This window comes from Hemitrygon akajei, chromosome 9 (genome assembly GCF_048418815.1).
Source record: "Hemitrygon akajei chromosome 9, sHemAka1.3, whole genome shotgun sequence".
Lineage (NCBI taxonomy): Eukaryota > Metazoa > Chordata > Chondrichthyes > Myliobatiformes > Dasyatidae > Hemitrygon > Hemitrygon akajei.
In genome coordinates, this window is record NC_133132.1 from 21,769,366 (window position 1) to 21,789,806 (window position 20,441).

A 20,441-nucleotide genomic window follows, 5' to 3' on the forward strand; every position below is an offset into this window, starting at 1 on the left:
GTAACCCACCTATGTAATCCGAGCCTAACCACAGGTCAATTTACAATGGCCAGTCAATATCACCATGAATGGCATTGGTGGACAAAATTAGCAGTCTTTTTACTGAAAAGCTCTTTTTCTCACTGACTTGTTAATCATCAAGTCAGGGCTAAGCCTTTCGGGATATATCCCAGGAGAGCATCTTCACACATGTCAGTGCAGTCATAAAGCTGTTGTTAATAGTTGATGCACCTTACCACACTATGTAGTTGGCCTTGTTGACCCTGTCTGACCTTGACCCATCTGTAGTGTATGGGTCTATTTCTTTCAGAGGAATGACCCTCTTTTGTCTGCGTGTTCTCATTTACAGCAATGTGAATAAAGCCATTTGCCTCAAATTCACTCGCTTTCTCCAGATTAAAGGTTCAGAGGAACTTGAATGAGTGCAGGGTATGACTTTTTTGTGGGATTTGTTTTTGTTTCAGTCTTTCTCAGGCTGATACCCTCTACTTTTCCTGGTGCATTGACAATTGTTGCTAGTTTCTGCATTTATGTAGAACTTGAAAATGTTAATACTTCTGTGGTCAAATTTCACCATGCTCCCACACTAACATGGCCATCTCTGACTCTTTCCTTGCCATTCCAGATCTCCCTGTCTCCTTTTAAAGGATTAAGCTTGTGACAAATATGATATTATTGAATGGTCCCCTTGTGTCATAATTTGGTCTCCACCTCAAATCTACTTCGTATGGCTTTGCACCTCTTTGCTACCCTGCACTTCCTCTAATGGTACAACTTTATTCTGCGTTCTGTTGTTGTTTTCCATTGCACTGATGTAATGAAATGATCTGAACGGACGGCATGCAAAACAAGGGTGTTTATTGTACATTGGCACATGCAACAATAATAAACCGACTTATTGTCCACAGATTAAAAGTTGTATCTTAACTATTCTTCCTCACCCCCTGCCTCTTTTCATTCTTAATTATATATATGATCTAATGAAGACACTTTCTTCATAAGTACCACTGACATTCCTTTTACTACATCCAGTATCATCTTTGATACTTGAGGATTCAGTTCTCAGGGATTTATGTACTTTCAGTTCCTTTAATGTCGAATACTGCTTTAATTTGTTTCACAAATGCTACTTTCTTTCCTCTCACTACTGTAGTTCTCCAAATTTTCTCTGTCTTCTGTGAGATAGACAGGATACTTATTTAATTTTTCTACCAGTATTTTATTAAATGCAACGTTATCTGCTACTTTAGTCTGTAAAGGAAAATATTAACTTTTGCTTTTAATCTTTTCCATTTTACGTACCAGCAGGACATTATAGTCTATTTATCTCTTGAATACCCTTGTTCTTTTTCTCTGTCAATTAATTGGTGCTCTGATAAATTCACAAGTCATGGGGTTTGCTGCTTTATGGCATTTATAGTAAGACGCACCATTTCTTTTAATTCAATATTTTTCACACCTATTCTACCTTTTTCATGAGATTTATCGTTGATGCAATATTTATTTGCAGTAAACAATGTATTACATATTTAAGAGTTAACTATTGCTTGGAGCTATGCATTGTGAAAGATGCATCGCCCAGCTTGCACTGCTTCTGCCCTACCTTTGTAATGTCCCCGCTAATGACAGAAATGAAACACAGATTGAATGATGGTTACGAAATATTTCTGACCCTGAGCTTGCCTTTACCACATGCTTTAAGTCTCCATTTCACACCAAAGACATCAAAGTATGTCTGTAGTCACCAGCACAGAGTCATAGAGCACTGCAGGCCCTTTGGCTCATCTAGTCCCTGCCAAACGATACTTCCTAGTCCCACTGACCTGCAGCTGAAAAGCAGCCCATATACCTTCATGTAGCTATCCAAACTTGTTGGAATTGAACCAGCATTCATCACTTCTGTTGGCATTTTGTTCCACGTTCTTAACCACTCTCTGAAATGGTCCCCCTCATATTCCCCTTAAATAAGACTAAAGGACCATAAAACATAGGAGCTGAATTAGGCCATTCAGCCAATTGAGTATGCTCTGATATTCCATCCTGGCTGATTTGTTGTCCCTCTCAACCGCATTCTCCTGCCTTTTACTGTAATCTTTGGTGCCCTTACTAAGTAAGAAACTATCAGCCTCCACTTTAAATATATTCAATGGCCTCCACAACTGTCTGTGACAATGAATTCCGCACATTCACTACCCTCTAGCTAAAGAAATTACTCCTCACCTCTGTTCTAAATGGACGTCCTTCTGTTCTGAGGCTGTGCCTTCCGGTCCTATAAACAACTATAGGGATCATGCTCTCCACATTCACTCAATCTAGGCCTTCCAATATTAGACAGGTTTCAGTGAGATCAACAAATACAGGTCCAGAGCCATCAAACACTCCTCTCATGTTAACCCTTTCATTCGCTGGATCATTCTCATGAACCTGATCAATGCCAGCACATCCTTTCTTAGATAAGGGTCTCAAAACTATTCACAATACTCCAAATGTATTCTGGCCAGTGAATTATAAAGCCTCAGCATTACATTCTTGCTTTTATGTTCTCGTCATCTTGAAGTGAATGATGACATTGCATTTGCCTTCCTCACCTCTGAATCAGCCTGTAAGTTAATGTTTAGGGAATCTTACATAAGGACTCCCAAGTTCCTTTGCACCTCTGATTTTTGTATTTTCTCCCCATTTAGAAAATAGTCTATGTACAAAAATGCATGATCATACCCTTCCCTGCACATATTCTCCTAATCTGTCTAAGTCCTCCTACAGCCTTCCGGTTTCTTCAACAGTATGTGCCCCTCCACCTTCCTTTGTATCGTCTGCAAATAATGGCCATCATCCAAATCATTGAAATATAACATGAAAAGAAGTGTTCCTACCACCAGTGTCTGTAGGACGAAACAAGTCAATGGCAGCCAACAAAAAAAGATCCCCTTTATTCCCATCTTTTCCTTCCTGCCAATCAACTAATCTTTTATCTATGCTAGTATCTTTCCTATAACATCACGAAGTCTTATCTTGTTTAGCAGCATGGCACCTTGTCAAAAGCCTTCTGGAAATCCAAGTAAAGCCGTCGTCCCTGCTAGTGTCTCCTTCCAATCAACTTTGACCAACTCCTCTCTCGTGCCTGTGTAGTTCCCTTTCCTGATACATGTGATTTTAGCTTCTTCCTTTCAAATTGCAGGGTGAATTCTATCATATGATAATTGCTTCCTAAGGGTTCCTTTATCTTAAGCTCCCTAATCAAATCTGGGTCATTACACAACACCCCATCAGTCTTGCTTTTTCCGAGGTGGGCTCAACTGCATGCTGTTTTATAAAGCCATCTCACAGGCATTCTACAAATTCCTTACCTTGGGATCCAGCACCAACCTGATTTTCACTCTCTATCTACAATTCGAACTACCGCATGACTATCGTAACATTGCCCTTCTGACGTGACTTTCCTATTGTATCTTGTAACTTGTATCCCACATCCTGGCTACTCCATTGGGGTCTTATTACCCTTGCAATTCTTAATGCTACCCACAAGGATTCTACATCTTCTGATCCTATGTCACTTCTTTCTATGGATTTGATTTAAGTTTTCACTAACAGAGCTACCCCACCCCCCTTGCCCTACCTGACTTGTCTTCATCATCTAATTTTGGCCTCAACGTCTCTCCTCCATGTGTTTATTGGATGTCCTCTTTTCATCTTTCCTTGGGGAAAGATTTTAATGCCTGCCTGGTGGTGTTGCTGATTGGCTTCCTCAAGGTGTGGCTATTCCACCTCCTTTTCTAATTTCTCATTTGTATCTCTATGGATTCCTGGCTGGTGGTTTTCCCATAGTGTCTGGTTAGAACCACAGAACATTACAGCACAGAAACAGGCCCTTTGGCCCTTCTTGGCTCTACCGAACCATTTTTCTGCCTGGTCCCACTGACCTGCACCTGGACCATATCCCTCCATACCCCTCTCATCCAGGTACCTGGTTGTTTACTTTGTCAGTCCATCTGATGTTTCTCAGGCCCTGGCTGATGAAAGCCTGCGGCTTTTGTAGTGTCTTCTTTGTTGTCTCCAAGTTTCAGAGCCAGATAGCAGCACTGCTTAACGTACAAGTTGAAGGCTCTGATTTTGGTTTTCCTTGCTATGCCTCTGGATGACCATACTGTGTTCAAGACATTGAAAGCTACTCTGGCCTTGTGATCCTGGCTTTGACGTCCTCATCCTGCAGTATGTGGGAAATCAGGGATACTTCCAGTGTCCCTGACGACTATGTGTGCAGGAAGTGTGTCCAGCTGCAGCTTCTGGCAGACAGCATTGAGCGTCTGGAGCTGCGATTGGATTCATACTGGAGCATCCGCGATGCTGAGAAAGTCGTGAATAGCACGTTCAGTGAGTTGGCCACACCGCAGGTAAAGTCTACACAGGCAGAAAGGGAATGGGTGGCCACTAGACAGCGTAGCAAACAGTGCAGGAGTCCCCTGAGGTCATCTCCCTCCTAAACAGATATACTGTTTTGGATACTGTTGGGGGAGATGTCCCATCAGGGGAAGGCAGCAGCAGCCGAGTTCATGGTACCATGGGTGGCTCTGCGGCACAGGAGGGAAGGAAAAGGAGTGGGAGAGCTATAGTGATTGGGGATTCAATTGTAAGGGGAATAGATAGGCGTTTCTGCGGCCGCAAACGAGACTCCAGGTGGGTATGTTGCCTCCCTGGTGCAAGGGTCAAGGATGTCTGAGCGGCTGTAGGACATTCTGGAGTGGGAGGGTGAACAGCCAGTGGTCGTGGTGCACATAGGTGCAACGATATAGTAAAAAAACGGGATGCGGTCCTACAAGGTGAATTTAGGGAGTTAGGAGATAAACTAAAAAGTAGGACCACAAAGGTAATAATCTAGTGCTAGTCAGAGTAGAAATAGGAGGATATTTCAGATGAATACGTGGCTTGAAAAATGGTGCAAGGGGGAGGGATTCAAATTTCTGGGGCATTGGAACCAGTTCTGGGGGAGGTGGGACCGGTATAAACAGGACGGTCTGCACCTGGGCTGGACTGGAACCAATGTCCTGGGGGAGCGTTTGCTACTGCTGTTCAGGAGGATTTAAACTAATGTGGCAGGGGGATGGGAACAAGTGCAGAGAGACAGAGGGGTGTAAAATGAGGGTAGAAGCAAAAAGTAGTAAGGTGAAAAGTAAAAGTGGCAGGCAGGCAAATCCAGGGCAAAAATCAAAAAGGGCCACTTTTCAACATAATTGTATAAGGGTTAAGAGTGTTGTAAAAACAAGCCTGAAGGCTTTGTTTGTCAATGCAAAGAGCATTCGTAACAAGGTGGATGAATTGAATGTGCAGATGGTTATTAATGAATATGATAAGTTGGGATCACAGAGACATGGATCCAGGGTGACCAAGGATGGGAGCTCAAATCCAGGGATATTCAATATTCAGGAGAGATAGACAGGAAAGAAAAGGTGGGATAGCGTTGCTGGTTAGAGAAGAGATTGACGCAATAGAAAGGAAGGACATTAGCCTGGAGGATGTGGAATCGATATGGGTAGAGCTGCATAACACTAAGGGGCAGAAAACGCTGGTGGGAGTTGTGTACAGGCCACCTAACAGTAGTAGTGAGGTTGGGGATGGCATTAAACAGGAAATTAGAAATGCGTGCAATAAAGGAACAACAGTTATAATGGGTGACTTCAATCTACATATAGATTGGGTGAACCAAATTGGTAAGGGTGCTGAGGAAGAGGATTTCATGGAATGTATGCGGGATGATTTTCTGAACCAACATGTCGAGGAACCAACTAGAGAGCAGGCCATTCTAGACTGGATATTGAACAACAAGGAAGGGTTAATTAGCAATCTTGTTGTGCGAGGCCCCTTGAGTAAGAGTGATCATAATATGGTGGAATTCTTCATTGAGATGGAGAGTGACATAGTTAATTCAGAAACAAAGGTTCTGAACTTAAAGAAGGGTAACTTTGAAGGTATGAGACATGAATTAGCTAAGATAGACTGGCAAATGATACTTAAAGGGTTGACAGTAGATATACAATGACAAGCATTTAAAGATCGCATGGATGAACTACAATAATTGTTCATCCCAGTTTGGCAAAAGAATAAACCAGGGAAGGTAGTGCACCCGTGGCTGACAAGGGAAATTAGGGATAGTATCAAGTCCAAAGAAGAAACATACAAATTAGCTAGAAAAAGCGGCATACCTGAGGTCTGGGAGAAATTCAGAGTCCAACAGAGGAGAACAAAGGGCTTAATTAGGAAAGGGAAAAAAGATTATGAGAGAAAGCTGGCAGGGAACATAAAAATTGACTGTAAGAGCTCTTATAGATATGTGAAAAGAAAAAGATTGGTTAAGACAAATGTAGGTCCCTTACAGTCAGAAACAGGTGAATTGATCATGGGGAACAAGGACATGGCAGACTAATTGAATAACAACTTTGGTTCTGTCTTCACTAAGGAGAACGTAAATAATCTTCGGGAAATAGTAGGGGACCGAGGGTCTAGTGAGATGGAGGAACTGAGGGAAATACATGTTAGTAGGGAAGTGGTGTTAGGTAAATTGAAGGGATTAAAGGCAGATAAATCCCCAGGGCCAGATGGTCTGCATCCCAGAGTGCTTAAGGAAGTAGTCCAAGAAATAGTGGATGCATTAGTGATAAATTTTTCAAAACTCTTTGGATTCTGGATTAGTTCCAAGGATTGGAGGGTGGCTAATGTAACCCCACTTTTTAAAAAAGGAGGGAGAGAGAAACCGGGGAATTATAGACCTGTTAGCCTAACATCGGTGGTGGGAAAAATGCTAGAGTCAGTTATCAAAGATGTGATAACAGCACATTTGGAAAGCGGTGAATTCATCAGACAAAATCAGCATGGATTTGTGAAAGGAAAATCATGTCTGACGAATCTTATAGTATTTTTTGAGGATGTAACTAGTAGAGTGGATAGGGGAGAACCAGTGGATGTGGTATATTTGGATTTTCAAAAGGCTTTTGACAAGGTCCCACACAGGAGATTAGTGTGCAAACTTAAAGCACACAGTATTGGGGGTATGGTATTGATGTGGGTAGAGAATTGGTTGGCAGACAGGAAGGAAAGAGTGGGAATAAACGGGACCTTTTCAGAATGACAGGCAGTGACTAGTACTGCAAGGCTCAGTGCTGGGACCCCAGTTGTTTACAATATATATTAATGATTTAGACGAGGGAATTGAATGCAGCATCTCCAAGTTTGCATATGACACGAAGCTGGGCGGCAGTTTTAGCTGTGAGGAGGATGCTAAGAGGATGCAGGGTTACTTGGATAGGTTAGGTGAGTGGGCAAATTCATGGCAGATGCAATTTAATGTGGATAAATGTGAGGTTATCCACTTTGGTGGCAAGAACAGGAAAACAGATTATCTAAATGGTGGCCGATTAGGAAAAGGGGAGGTGCAACCAGACCTGGGTGTCATTGTACACCAGTCATTGAAGGTGGGCATGCAGGTACAGCAGGCGGTGAAAAAGGCAAATGGTATGTTGGCATTCATAGCAAAAGGATTTGAGTACAGGAGCAGGGAGGTTCTACTACAGTTGTACAAGGCCTTGGTGAGACCACACCTGGAGTATTGTGTGCAGTTTTGGTCCCCTAATCTGAGGAAAGACATTTTTGCCATAGAGGGAGTACAAAGAAGGTTCACCAGATTGATTCCTGGGATGGCAGGACTTTCATATGAAGAAAGACTGGATCGACTAGGCTTATACTCGCTGGAATTTAGAAGATTGAGGGGGGGTCTTATTGAAACGTATAAAATTCTAAAGGGATTGGACAGGCTAGTTGCAGGAAGATTGTTCCCAATGTTGGGGAAGTCCAGAATGAGGGGTCACAGCTTAAGGATAAAGGGGAAGCTTTTAGGACCGAGATGAGGAAAAACTTCTTCACACAGAGTGGTGAATCTGTGGAATTCTCTGCCACAGGAAACAGTTGAGGCCATATTGGCTATATTTAAGAGGGAATTAGATATGGCCCTTGTGGCTAAAAGGATCAGGGGGTATGGAGAGAAAGCAGGTACAGGGTTCTGAGTTGGATGATCAGGCATGATCATACTGAATGGCGGTGCAGGCTTGAAGGGCCGAATGGCTTACTCCTGCACCTATTTTCTATGTTTCTAGGCCCTGATCTTGTTCTGGATGGTTTTTTTTTTGTTTAGTGGGCTAACTGGGCTAATTCTGCTCCCAGGAGCAAACACGAGGAAATCTGCAGATGCTGGAAATTCAAACAACACACACAAAATGCTGGTGGAACACAGCAGGCCAGGCAGCATCTATAAGGAGAAGCACTGTCGACGTTTCGGGCCGAGACCCTTCGTCAGGACTAACTGTCTCGGCCCGAAACGTCGACAGTACTTCTCCTTATAGATGCTGCCTGGCCTGCTGTGTTCCAGCAGCATTTTGTGTGTGTAATTCTGCTCCCATGTCTTATGCTTTTGTACAAATGTGTGCATTTTTGAATGCTACAAAATATTATGTTCAGGTCTCCTTACGTGAATCAGGTGGGCTTTTAATAATCTGGCAGCTTTCACAGGCTTTTTGATAGTGTAATTCATACTGATTGGTATAATTCATCCTCCATTACTTTCAACTTCTCAACCTGGAACACTGAGGTTGCTTCATATGATAGATGGAACCCAGTTACAAGCAAAGTAATGATTAGACTGATTTGGCTACAACCCTCAGCTTTCAAACTACCTCTTTTTCTCCCCTATTCACACTTCATTTGGTTTCTTCCTCTAAGATAACGACTCAATAACAACCCCTCCCTCCAGTTCTTTATTTAGCACTTATGTTTTCAGATGAATTTTTTGAAGAAAATATTTCTTCAATTATCAAATATTTTCTGAAGTAATTTATTTCAACTGACAAAGGGTACAATATAATATGACAACATACCATTATTCTTCTTGTGATCAGTAAGTCTAGGAGTTCCTGGCGAGGAATAGGAACTACAGCACTAATGTTTGTTAAAGACTGAAGTTACCGGCTCTCCAATTAGAATAGTTTATTCTCACTCAAGAAAAAAAATACAAATTGTATATTATCTCACAGTCACCTTTGTTTGTTTTGCACTTTGAAAATTCAACAACTGAAACCCTGTGGTATTTTAAAATGGAGGGAGTTCCTTCCTTATTCAGCCTAGATGGTATGTTCCCATGCATTATACTTACATAGGAACGGGAAAGGTTGTTAGCTCTAGTTAAAGGCCAAGAAGGGAAACCCCTATGAGCAGCGCTCATAGTTTTGAGAGTTTTGGTTGGGATTGGAAGGATCTAGAGTCCCCAGATGTCACTAAGCTCACTTCTTTTGAACAAAAAGTGCTGGAAATACCCTGCAGGTCAGCATTGGTAGAAAGTGAAATGGTTAATGTTCTAGGCCTGCAACCCTTTATTAGAACTGGGGCATCTTATTGAAGATGAGAAAGAAAGGACATCAGTGAGAATGAACTGAGCAAAAAGACAGATGGAAGTTCCACTAGAGGAGAACTTCTTCAAGGTATTTTCTATGTTAGCTTCTCCAGAAGAGCAGTGCAATGAATTTAAGAGGAAATGAAAATTTGATGCTGGTATTCTAAGGCAAAAATGAAATGCTGGAAATAGCAGTTTAGTCAACAGCTATGGAAGGAGGAACAGTTAATACTTTGGGTTTGGGATTGTTCATCAGAACTTCTTTTTGAGTCCTGATACATAAATTGTACTTTAATTTCCAGCCTCAACAGGTATAGAACAGATATATCACCACATAAAGTCAGAAGTTTAATTCCTGGTTAATAATGCATTAGTCATAGAGCCATACAGCATTGAAAGAAGCCCTATGGCCCTCTCGTCCATATAAGCTTGTCAACATATCTTTCTAAACCTCTCCTACCCATAGATCTGTCCAAATGTCTTCTCAGTGTTGTTGCTGTGAATGCACATTTGCTTCCTGTGGCAGCTGCTTCTATATACACTCGGTTCCATAAATCTTGTGTATCTAATCAAGTGGCCACTGTAGGTTCGTGGTCTTCTGCTGCTGTAGCCTATCCACTTCAAAGTTGTATTTTCAGAGATGCTCTTCTGCACACCACAGTTATGATGCATGGTTATTTGAAATAAAATTGCCTTCCTGTCAGCTTGTTATTCTCCCCGGCCTCTTTCATTAACAAGGCATCGCTGCTCACCGGATGTTGTTTGTTTCTTGCACTATTTTCTGTGCGATCTAGAGACTGTTGTTCATGGAGATCAGCAGTTTCCGAGGTAATCAAACCATCCCATCAGGCACAAGCAATGATTCCATGGTCAAAGTCACTAGGGTCAAATTCCCCATTCTGATGTTTGCTCTGAAGAACAACGGAGCCTCTTGACCATCTCTGCATACGTTTACATATTGAGTTACTGCCACATGATTGGTTGATTAGAGACTTGCGTTAAAGAGCAGATGTACAGGTGTACCTAATAAAGTGGCTACTAAGTGTATGTACTATCATCTGGGTGAAAAAGTTGTCTTTTAAATTCCTATTTAAATCTTTCCCCTCTCACTTTGTGCCTTGATTCCCTAACGTGGGAAAAAGTCAATTACTGACAGAACACACACAAAATGCTGGATGAACTTAGCAGGCCAGGCAACATCTATGGCAAGAAAGCACAATTGTTGTTTTGGCCCAATTCCAATTTATAACCAAAATTGTTTCTGGCTGCCTGACCTGCTGAGCTCCTCCAGCATCTTGTGTGTATTGCTCGAATTTCCAGCATCTGCAGATGTTCTCTTGTTTGCCATTTCTGACACAGTTGTATTGGAATCATGCTAAAATTGGGCTTCAATTTTTCTGGCCAGCTACTATTATGTCTCAATGGATGTCCCTGAAGTCAGATAGCTTGCTGAAATTCATTACTAAGTTTAAATAACAGAGCCATTTGGACAATTTGAAGGAATGGTTATAATCGTAGTGTCACTTTGACCCCATGATACAGCAGATATGAAAAGGAGCCCTCAGCTCCCAGATACAAGTCTGTGTTGAGACCAAACCCAGTTCAACCAAGCTTCCGGTTGAATCCTACTCAGAGTAAAGTGCTAATATCCGGGCATTCTATTTAAGTAGGGTAGGAAGGGTGGCATATATTCATGCAATGTTGTTGGGTTCCTAAAGGATTAAATTAGTAATGGCTTATGTATTGGAAATTGAGGATGTAATTGAGATGATGAAGTGATTTATTAGGTAGACAAAAATAGTCCTCTTGTGGTGCAACCTGAATAAGTAGGAATGACATATTTGGACTTGAGTCATTGTTGATAAATTCATGAAGAACAAAGATGTTGAAAACCTGAATCTCAGTAGCAAAGAAAAAGATTATGAGAATAAAGGTCAATGGAAAAGGCTTGGGTGCTATATAATGAGAGTGAGCAAGGTGGACCTGTACTGAACTGGGCAGTAGCAGAGCCTCCAGTAGTGTCAATATATCATTTTCCTTTAATGACTTAGAATCAGCGACAGCAATGTGGGAACACATTACTATACGGACTGCTGGAAGAGCGATGAATGGATCATTAACAGAACCCTTTGCACTACAAAATGAATGTTTAAATATTTTGGCTATTGAGAGAAATGGAATAACCTTATGCTTTAATAAATGCACAGTGATTATAAACTTCCATTTATATGTTATTTGAAGAACACCCTCTCATAGTTTGAATCCCCAAGTCTAACCAAGCAATTGGGCTGTTCCAACAACAGTTTTAGAATGCTATCTTTTAACTAGTGCTTCCCCTGAGGCTTTCTCTAGTGATGATAATCCTGTTTGGCTTCAATTTATAACCAAAATTGTTTCTTGAAGTTCAGCCTGATGTTCACCTGGGCATTTGACCCTAATAGTTTGTTCGTCATTATGTGCCGTGTCTTTCCATGATCATGATAGTGCTTAGCAATTTTTTCTACAGAACTAATTTGCCATTGCCGCCTTCTGGGCAGTGTCTTGACGAGATGGGTGAGCCCTGCCATTATGAATACTCCTCAGAGATTGTCTGCGTCGGTGGTTGCCAAACCAGGACTTGTGTTATGCATCAGCTGCTCATACAACCATCCACCAGCTGCTCCCATGGCTTCATGTGACCCTGATTCGGGGGCTAAGCAGGTACTACACCTTGTGTTATGCATCAGCTGCTCATACAACCATCCACCAGCTGCTCCCATGGCTTCATGTGACCCTGACTGGGGGGCTAAGCAGGTACTACACCTTGTGTTATGCATCAGCTGCTCATACAACCATCCACCAGCTGCTCCCATGGCTTCATGTGACCCTGACTGGGGGGCTAAGCAGGTACTACACCTTGCTGAAAGGGGACCTGCGCGGGGAGGGGAGGAGCACTTTACACCTCCTTTGGTAGAGACATTGTGTATCTCCACCCATGACCCTAATTATTATTGTAGTTGTGCTGTATTTTCACAACTAACATGTCAAAAATGTTAATTGTGAAGCTGGGAGCAGAATGGGTATGGGTTACTTCAGTAGCGCTGAGTTGAAGGAATCTGTTACCACAATGGACAAGCAGAATGAATGAGTCTTTAGACTACCAAATTCTCCTTATCTCCTTTAAACTCTAGATTCTGACCCCACTTAGTATTACGAGCCGAGTTCCTCATGACTGTTTTGAAAGCACAAAGATATCCCATATCAAACATTGTACAAATTTGATACATTTTTGAAGTAGAAAGAAGTTGGCCTTGTGTCGTCTGAGGAATATTGTTTGAACAGAGTGAATGGTAAGTTACTATCTGCATGGCCCAAAATGTGCTTGAGTAGGCAGTACACAAGTGTGCTTGAGTCGGCAGTACCCAAGTGAGCTTGAGTAGGCAGCACCCAAGTGTCCTTGAGTAGGCAGTACCCAAGTGAGCTTGAGTAGGCAGTACCCAAGTGAGCTTGAGTAGGCGGTACCCAAGTGAGCTTGAGTAGGCAGCACCCAAGTGAGCTTGAGTAGGCAGTACCCAAGTGAGCTTGAGTAGGCAGCACCCCAGTGAGCTTGAGTAGGCAGTACCCAAGTGTCCTTGAGTAGGCAGTACCCAAGTGAGCTTGAGTAGGCAGTACCCAAGTGAGCTTGAGTAGGCAGCACCCAAGTGAGCTTGAGTAGGCAGCACCCCAGTGAGCTTGAGTAGGCAGCACCCAAGTGAGGTTGAGTAGGCAGTACCCAAGTGAGCTTGAGTAGGCAGCACCCCAGTGAGCTTGAGTAGGCAGTACCCAAGTGAGCTTGAGTAGGCAGCACCCAAGTGAGCTTGAGTAGGCAGTACCCAAGTGAGGTTGAGTAGGCTGCACCCAAGTGAGCTTGAGTAGGCAGTACCCAAGTGAGGTTGAGTAGGCAGTACCCAAGTGAGCTTGAGTAGGCAGCACCCAAGTGAGCTTGAGTAGGCAGTACCCAAGTATCCTTGAGTAGGCAGTACCCAAGTGAGCTTGAGTAGGCAGCACCCCAGTGAGCTTGAGTAGGCGGTACCCAAGTGTCCTTGAGTAGGCAGTACCCAAGTGAGCTTGAGTAGGCAGTACCCAAGTGTCCTTGAGTAGGCGGTACCCAAGTGAGCTTGAGTAGGCAGCACCTAAGTGAGCTTGAGTAGGCAGTACCCAAGTGTCCTTGAGTAGGCAGTACCCAAGTGAGCTTGAGTAGGCAGTACCCAAGTGTCCTTGAGTAGGCAGTACCCAAGTGTCCTTGAGTAGGCAGTACCCAAGTGAGCTTGAGTAGGCAGTACCCAAGTGAGCTTGAGTAGGCAGTACCCAAGTGAGCTTGAGTAGGCAGTACCCAAGTATCCTTGAGTAGGCAGTACCCAAGTGAGCTTGAGTAGGCAGTACCCAAGTGTCCTTGAGTAGGCAGTACCCAAGTGAGCTTGAGTAGGCAGCACCCAAGTGAGCTTGAGTAGGCAGCACCGTGTCCTTGAGTAGGCAGTACCCAAGTGAGCTTGAGTAGGCAGTACCCAAGTGTGCTTAAGTAGGCAGTACCCAAGTGAGCTTGAGTAGGCAGTACCCAAGTGAGCTTGAGTAGGCGGTACCCAAGTGAGCTTGAGTAGGCAGCACCTAAGTGAGCTTGAGTAGGCAGCTCCCGTGTGATTGAGTAGGCAGTACCCAAGTGTGCTTGAGTAGGCGGTACCCAAGTGTCCTTGAGTAGGCGGTACCCAAGTGAGCTTGAGTAGGCGGTACCCAAGTGAGCTTGAGTAGGCGGCACCCAAGTGAGCTTGAGTAGGCAGTACCCAAGTGAGCTTGAGTAGGCAGTACCCAAGTGAGCTTGAGTGGGCAGTACCCAAGTGTCCTTGAGTAGGCGGTACCCAAGTGAGCTTGAGTAGGCAGCACCCAAGTGAGCTTGAGTAGGCAGTACCCAAGTGTCCTTGAGTAGGCAGTACCCAAGTGTCCTTGAGTAGGCAGTACCCAAGTATCCTTGAGTAGGCAGTACCCAAGTGAGCTTGAGTAGGCAGTACCCAAGTGAGCTTGAGTAGGCAGTACCCAAGTATCCTTGAGTAGGCAGTACCCAAGTGAGCTTGAGTAGGCAGTACCCAAGTGTCCTTGAGTAGGCAGTACCCAAGTGTCCTTGAGTAGGCAGCACCCAAGTGAGCTTGAGTAGGCAGTACCCAAGTGTCCTTGAGTAGGCAGTACCCAAGTGTCCTTGAGTAGGCAGTACCCAAGTGAGCTTGAGTAGGCAGTACCCAAGTATCCTTGAGTAGGCAGTACCCAAGTGAGCTTGAGTAGGCAGTACCCAAGTGTCCTTGAGTAGGCAGTACCCAAGTGAGCTTGAGTAGGCAGTACCCATGTGAGCTTGAGTAGGCAGCACCCAAGTGAGCTTGAGTAGGCAGTACCCATGTGAGCTTGAGTAGGCAGCACCCAAGTGAGCTTGAGTAGACAGTACCCAAGTGAGCTTGAGTAGGCAGCACCCAAGTGAGCTTGAGTAGGCAGCACCCAAGTGTGCTTGAGTAGGCAGTACCCAAGTGAGCTTGAGTAGGCAGTACCCAAGTGAGCTTGGTAGGCGGTACCCAAGTGAGCTTGAGTAGGCAGTAACCAAGTGAGCTTGAGTAGGCAGTACCCAATTAGGCTTGAGTAGGCGGTACCCAAGTGAGCTTGAGTAGGCGGCACCCAAGTGAGCTTGAGTAGGCAGTACCCAAGTGTCCTTGAGTAGGCAGTACCCAAGTGAGCTTGAGTAGGCAGTACCCAAGTGAGCTTGAGTAGGCAATACCCAAGTGAGCTTGAGTAGGCAGTACCCAAGTGAGCTTGAGTAGGCGGTACCCAAGTGAGCTTGAGTAGGCGGTACCCAAGTGAGCTTGAGTAGGCGGTACCCAAGTGAGCTTGAGTAGGCGGTACCCAATTAGGCTTGAGTAGGCGGTACCCAAGTAGGCTTGAGTAGGCGGTACCCAAGTGAGCTTGAGTAGGCGGTACCCAAGTGAGCTTGAGTAGGCAGTACCCAAGTGAGCTTGAGTAGGCAATACCCAAGTGAGCTTGAGTAGGCAGTACCCAAGTGTGCTTGAGTAGGCAGCACCCAAGTAAGCTTGAGTAGGCAGTACCCATGTGAGCCAGTCAGTGGGTGGGTTAGTTTGTTGTTTCATTACCATCTCGGCTGTTACCTGTCCCATGAGTTTCTGAAGAGCATGATGTAATTGTCTCATGATAGAGGGTGTTGTGATGGCATGTTCCAGCCGGTATAAAAGTGGAAACTGTAGTTTGTTGCATAGTTGTTTTTTTGGGGAGTCATAGTCGGTGGTTACATGCACTCAAACTTGGTGCAGACACCGCGAAGGCCCTTTGGGGAAGGACAACAGTTTAGGGTCCGTCACCGACGGGAGTGGGAGGGGTCGGGTGGGGTGGAGTATACCCTTCATCAGCAGTGTGGATAGATGAATAAACGTAGTGCCACAGGGGTGGCTGGAGATGTGTAAAGAATGAGAGTCAATGCATGATTTATTGTAAATGACTTTAGTGAATAAGGACTCAGAGTCAACGGATGGTTTTTGTAAATCATTTTATTTTATAATATTTCTGAATAAAGTATATTTTTGGAAAAAACTCATAGAAGGAGAGAGAGGGAGTCGAGAGAGAGAGAAGAATTACCAGCTTTGTACGAACCCGAAGAATTGGGTGAAAGGTCAGTTACTCTGAGAAATCTTATTCTTCATGATCTCTTTGGAAAAGGCATTTCTCGGCTGGGATCTGCGTCAACAGTTTCGTCTTTTCTTCAAGAATCACTCATCGCTGGTTCAGGAAGTCTCTCCTCTCCCATTACTTTATGAATCATATGGACTTCTTCAACTACCACTTTAAGACTGTGCTTCGGTAAGATCTGTTAAGAATCGTCTCTAAGTTCAACTGTTTGATAACTATAGACGCATAACACTGTTTACTTGCGTTTAAGTTAGTCGTTTACTTTTCTATGTTTCTGAGTAGAGCTTAATAAATTTCGTTGTTTATTTATAAAAACCTGACTCAATTTTCATATCTATTGCTGCTGGTATGTAACACTGCTCTTTTTATGATGTCATCAGAGTTATAGAATATAGTGAGAGAAGGTGGCAAGTAAGAGGCAGAGGCTGTACAATGTTTCCTCTGGAATGGTTCCAATGTCCTGCTGAAGCACAGAGGGTATAGTGAGAAGCTGAAAGCTCGGCTACCACCTACCCAAATAGTGTACTGTATGCAGATCTGGTCATCTATGTTCAGCTAAGATACTGATAAGATTAATAGAGTACAGAGAAAAATTACAAGCATGCAACTTGTGGACCTGATCTGTAGCGGAAGGTTGAATAGGTTTGGACTTTATTCTCTGGAGTGTAGGAGAATGAGGAGAGATTTGAAAGAGGTATACAAAATTATGAGGGGTATAGATAAGCAAGCAGGCTTTTCCTATTGAGGTTAGGCGAGACTAGAAATAAAAGTCATGGGTTAGGGGTATCTGAGAGGGAACTTCTTCACACAGAATGTTGAGAGAGTCTGGAACGAGCTGCCAGTGGAATTGGATTCTATTGCAATATTTAAGAGAAGTTTGGATAAGTACATGGATGGGAGGGGTATGGAGAGCTGTGGTTGAGGGGCAGGTTGATGGGACCAGGCATAGACTAGATGGGCCAAAGGGCCTATTTCCACACTGTAGTACTCTGACTCTGTAAATTGTATGATGGATTCTGAAGCTGCAAAGGACCATGAACAGGTAGGGCGAAGTACTAAGAAAGCACTTAGTCCAACCCGTTTCCAACATGATTCAGTATTGTCTTTCAGCAGACAAGGCTTTAAGTTTTCTCACTTAGTTGCATGTGGGGCCAGTCCTGTATTAGAGGACTGCTGGTTGCTGGGCCAGAAAGGCTACATCCCATTGACTGAGTGACAGCTTCTGTTAGGAACTTGGGCAAAGTTCCAATTTCATGAGGATCATAAAATAACACAAGTTTTTTTTTGTTTTTTTAAAAAAAAATTTATTAGTTTTTCAAAACATTTTACAAAATTAAAAACCCCAAATCCCAATGAGGAGCATTAATACAGTGCAAGATTAAGCATACAATAACAATATGCTACAAAGGAAGAGAGTTTAACAAAAAAGCACCTAAATTGAAGACAAGTGAGCTTAGTGTCCTAAATATCACAAGTTTTGATGAAACATGTTCTGAAATAGCAAGTCACCCTCATAGACAACCCCATGCTTTTCTTTTGTTATTGAGATACTCTGAACTCACAAAAAACAACTTACTGAACCTCCATTGAGAGTAGCTGAAATATTCATGTTACTGAGCTGCTGGATGTGTGTGGCTGTTAAGGAAATGGCTGCAGACGATTGCAACTTAATGTCTTTCTCAGGTCACTTTCTCCCACCCAAAGCTCCATCCTCCACTCTGCTTCAGCTTCCTTAGAAATTAGGACATGACAGCACTGTGCAACCCCTTAGGCCATATGGTTGTGATGATCTTTAACCTATTTACTCTAAGATCAGACTAACCCTTCCATCCTACACAGTCCTCCATTTTACTATCATCCTTGTGCTCCTAAGGTATCTGCCTCTACCACCACCCCTGGCAGGGCGTTTCACACACACCCACAACTCTGTGTAAAACACTTACCTCGGACAATCCCCTCTACTTTCCTCCAACCTTAAAATTATGCCCTGTTGTATTAGCCAGTTCCACCCTGGGAAAAACTCACTGGCTGTCTACTCTACCTATGCCTCTTATCTTGTACACCTCTATCAAGTTACCCCCATCCTTCTCACTCCAAAGAGAAAAGTCTTAGTTCACTCAGCCTATCTATATAAGATGTGCTCTCTAATCCAGGCAATATCCTCGTAAGTTTCCTTTGCACCTTCTCTTCCACCTCCTCCTATAATGTGGCAAACAGAATTGAAGGCAATAATCCAAATATAGTCTAATCAGGGCTTTATAGAGCTGCAACATTACCTCACGGCTCTTCAACTCAATCTCCTGACCAATAAAATCCAACTCACCGTACACCTTCTAACAGCCCTATCAACTTGCAATGCAACTCTTTTGTTGCACTTTGTTCTCCCATGCTGACTTCCTCCTCCCTACTCAATACCTTACTCTTCCACTTGCTCTCCATTTCATGTAACTACTCTCCTATTTCCACTCTTTCCAACCCTCTCCTACCTTCGTTACTTTTATCTTCTTCATCCCCTACTTAACTCCTCCTTTCCTTTCTCTGTCATCTTTTCCACTTGCCTTTCATCATTCGTTCCTCCCCTCTACCTACCCCTCAATTACGAACCCAGCTCTATTCAGATGCCGTTATCGTTTCACAATGGGTCTGGTTGCTTCACCTCCTTTACACTTCCACATTTAGTTGCATAAAGAATGATTGCTCTCTTGTTAAACGTAGAGTTACATATTTCCTTATTCAATTCTTACTGTAGGCACTCATCACTAAACCACAGAACAATATTTGTTGTCAGTTTTCTCACTCTTGCACCTGCTTCCTCACACCAACAACCCCACCAATCCTCCCTTAATTCTGAATGGTTTGGGGAAACTGCCAAAATTATCTGGTTTAGCCACTGTTAAAGTAAGGAAGATCAGGTTGAATTACCGTTGCAGATATTATGTGATAACCCTTGAGCCTCCTCCATCACCCTGCCCTATGATCTTCCTGTGAGGAAACAACAAGTTAGAAGCAATGGGACTGTGAAATTCCTGAGAGTACCCGAAATATGCAGCAGGTCAAACATTTCAAACCATTAGGAGTCATTCGACGCAGAAGGAAGTTCTTTGAGACTAGTTGCCTCTTTGTAGCGCAATCCAGTCAGATATCTGGTTTATAGTTCAGATAGAAGAGCTCAGTACTGTTTGCACACATTGCAGACACTTTAAAGGACTTTGCAATTTTTCAAAGGGCTTTTCAGATGTGTTCATACTCTATACACATTTGCTAACAGCAACGGTAACCATAGCATTGTCCCTTAAAAAAGGACATTGTGTCACAAACATCAAGTGTTAGACATCAGTGAGAATGAATGAACAGGTTGGCAGAGAGGTCTTCAGGCCCTGTTCGAAGAGTCCTGGTTCCCACACAGCCATACTTCTCTATTATTTGGTCCTTATTCAGCTGAATACCACCAAGGCAGGAATCAGAAGAAGTAAAGGGCTTATGCGACAGTGGATTTTGAAGTCACAACCTGCACTTTGTTATGCTTCAAGGTCTTTGAGCTATTTTCTGCACTCTTCTGGCATGTTATCAGTGTGGAAAACACCCATTTCTCCCTGTGTAGAAACTGCAGTGGAGAGTTCTGTACAACACGAGGACGCTTGATAAGTTTTCTGAGTACTTTGTAAAAGTGGAATATCAGTCAACTGAGCTGAATCTGCAAAATGACAACTTGTAGGAAAAGCAACCAGCCAATTCTATAGATCATTTTTACAACAACCGTATGGAATTCTATCTTTTTGTAATGTCAGAAGAGAAATATAGAGTTGATTTAATTTTCCCTGCACATACTCCAAAAATGAAATTGACCAATGATTTAATTGAACTTCTAACATTCTCTTGCTTGTTCTGTCTGTAAATCAACGTTTGGAAATTGTTAATGCACAAGAGGAAGGTTTGACTGAGGAATTATGAAATTCAACCCAGAATGCAGGTGTTTGATTAATGCATTGCACTCTGTCTATTGTAGATACCTGGATTTGAACAGAATTTATGTAACAAGCATGGTTTGGAGTTTATCATCTGTAGTTTTTGACCAATTGGTGATTTTGGCACTGTTCCAATTAAAGGAAGATGCCTTACTGCAAAAATTACATTCTTAGTGGACCTTTTAGCAGCCCGACTGAAACGTGGCTTCAGAAACTATTTTTGCAGCGGAGACTGACTTAACCAACAGTTTGACACAACAGAAGCTGCAGATATACGGTTCAATGGTGCATGGATTTGAACTGAAATGCTGTGTAATGTTGTTATTTTAACTTCTATAGGGTAACTGAATGTTTAT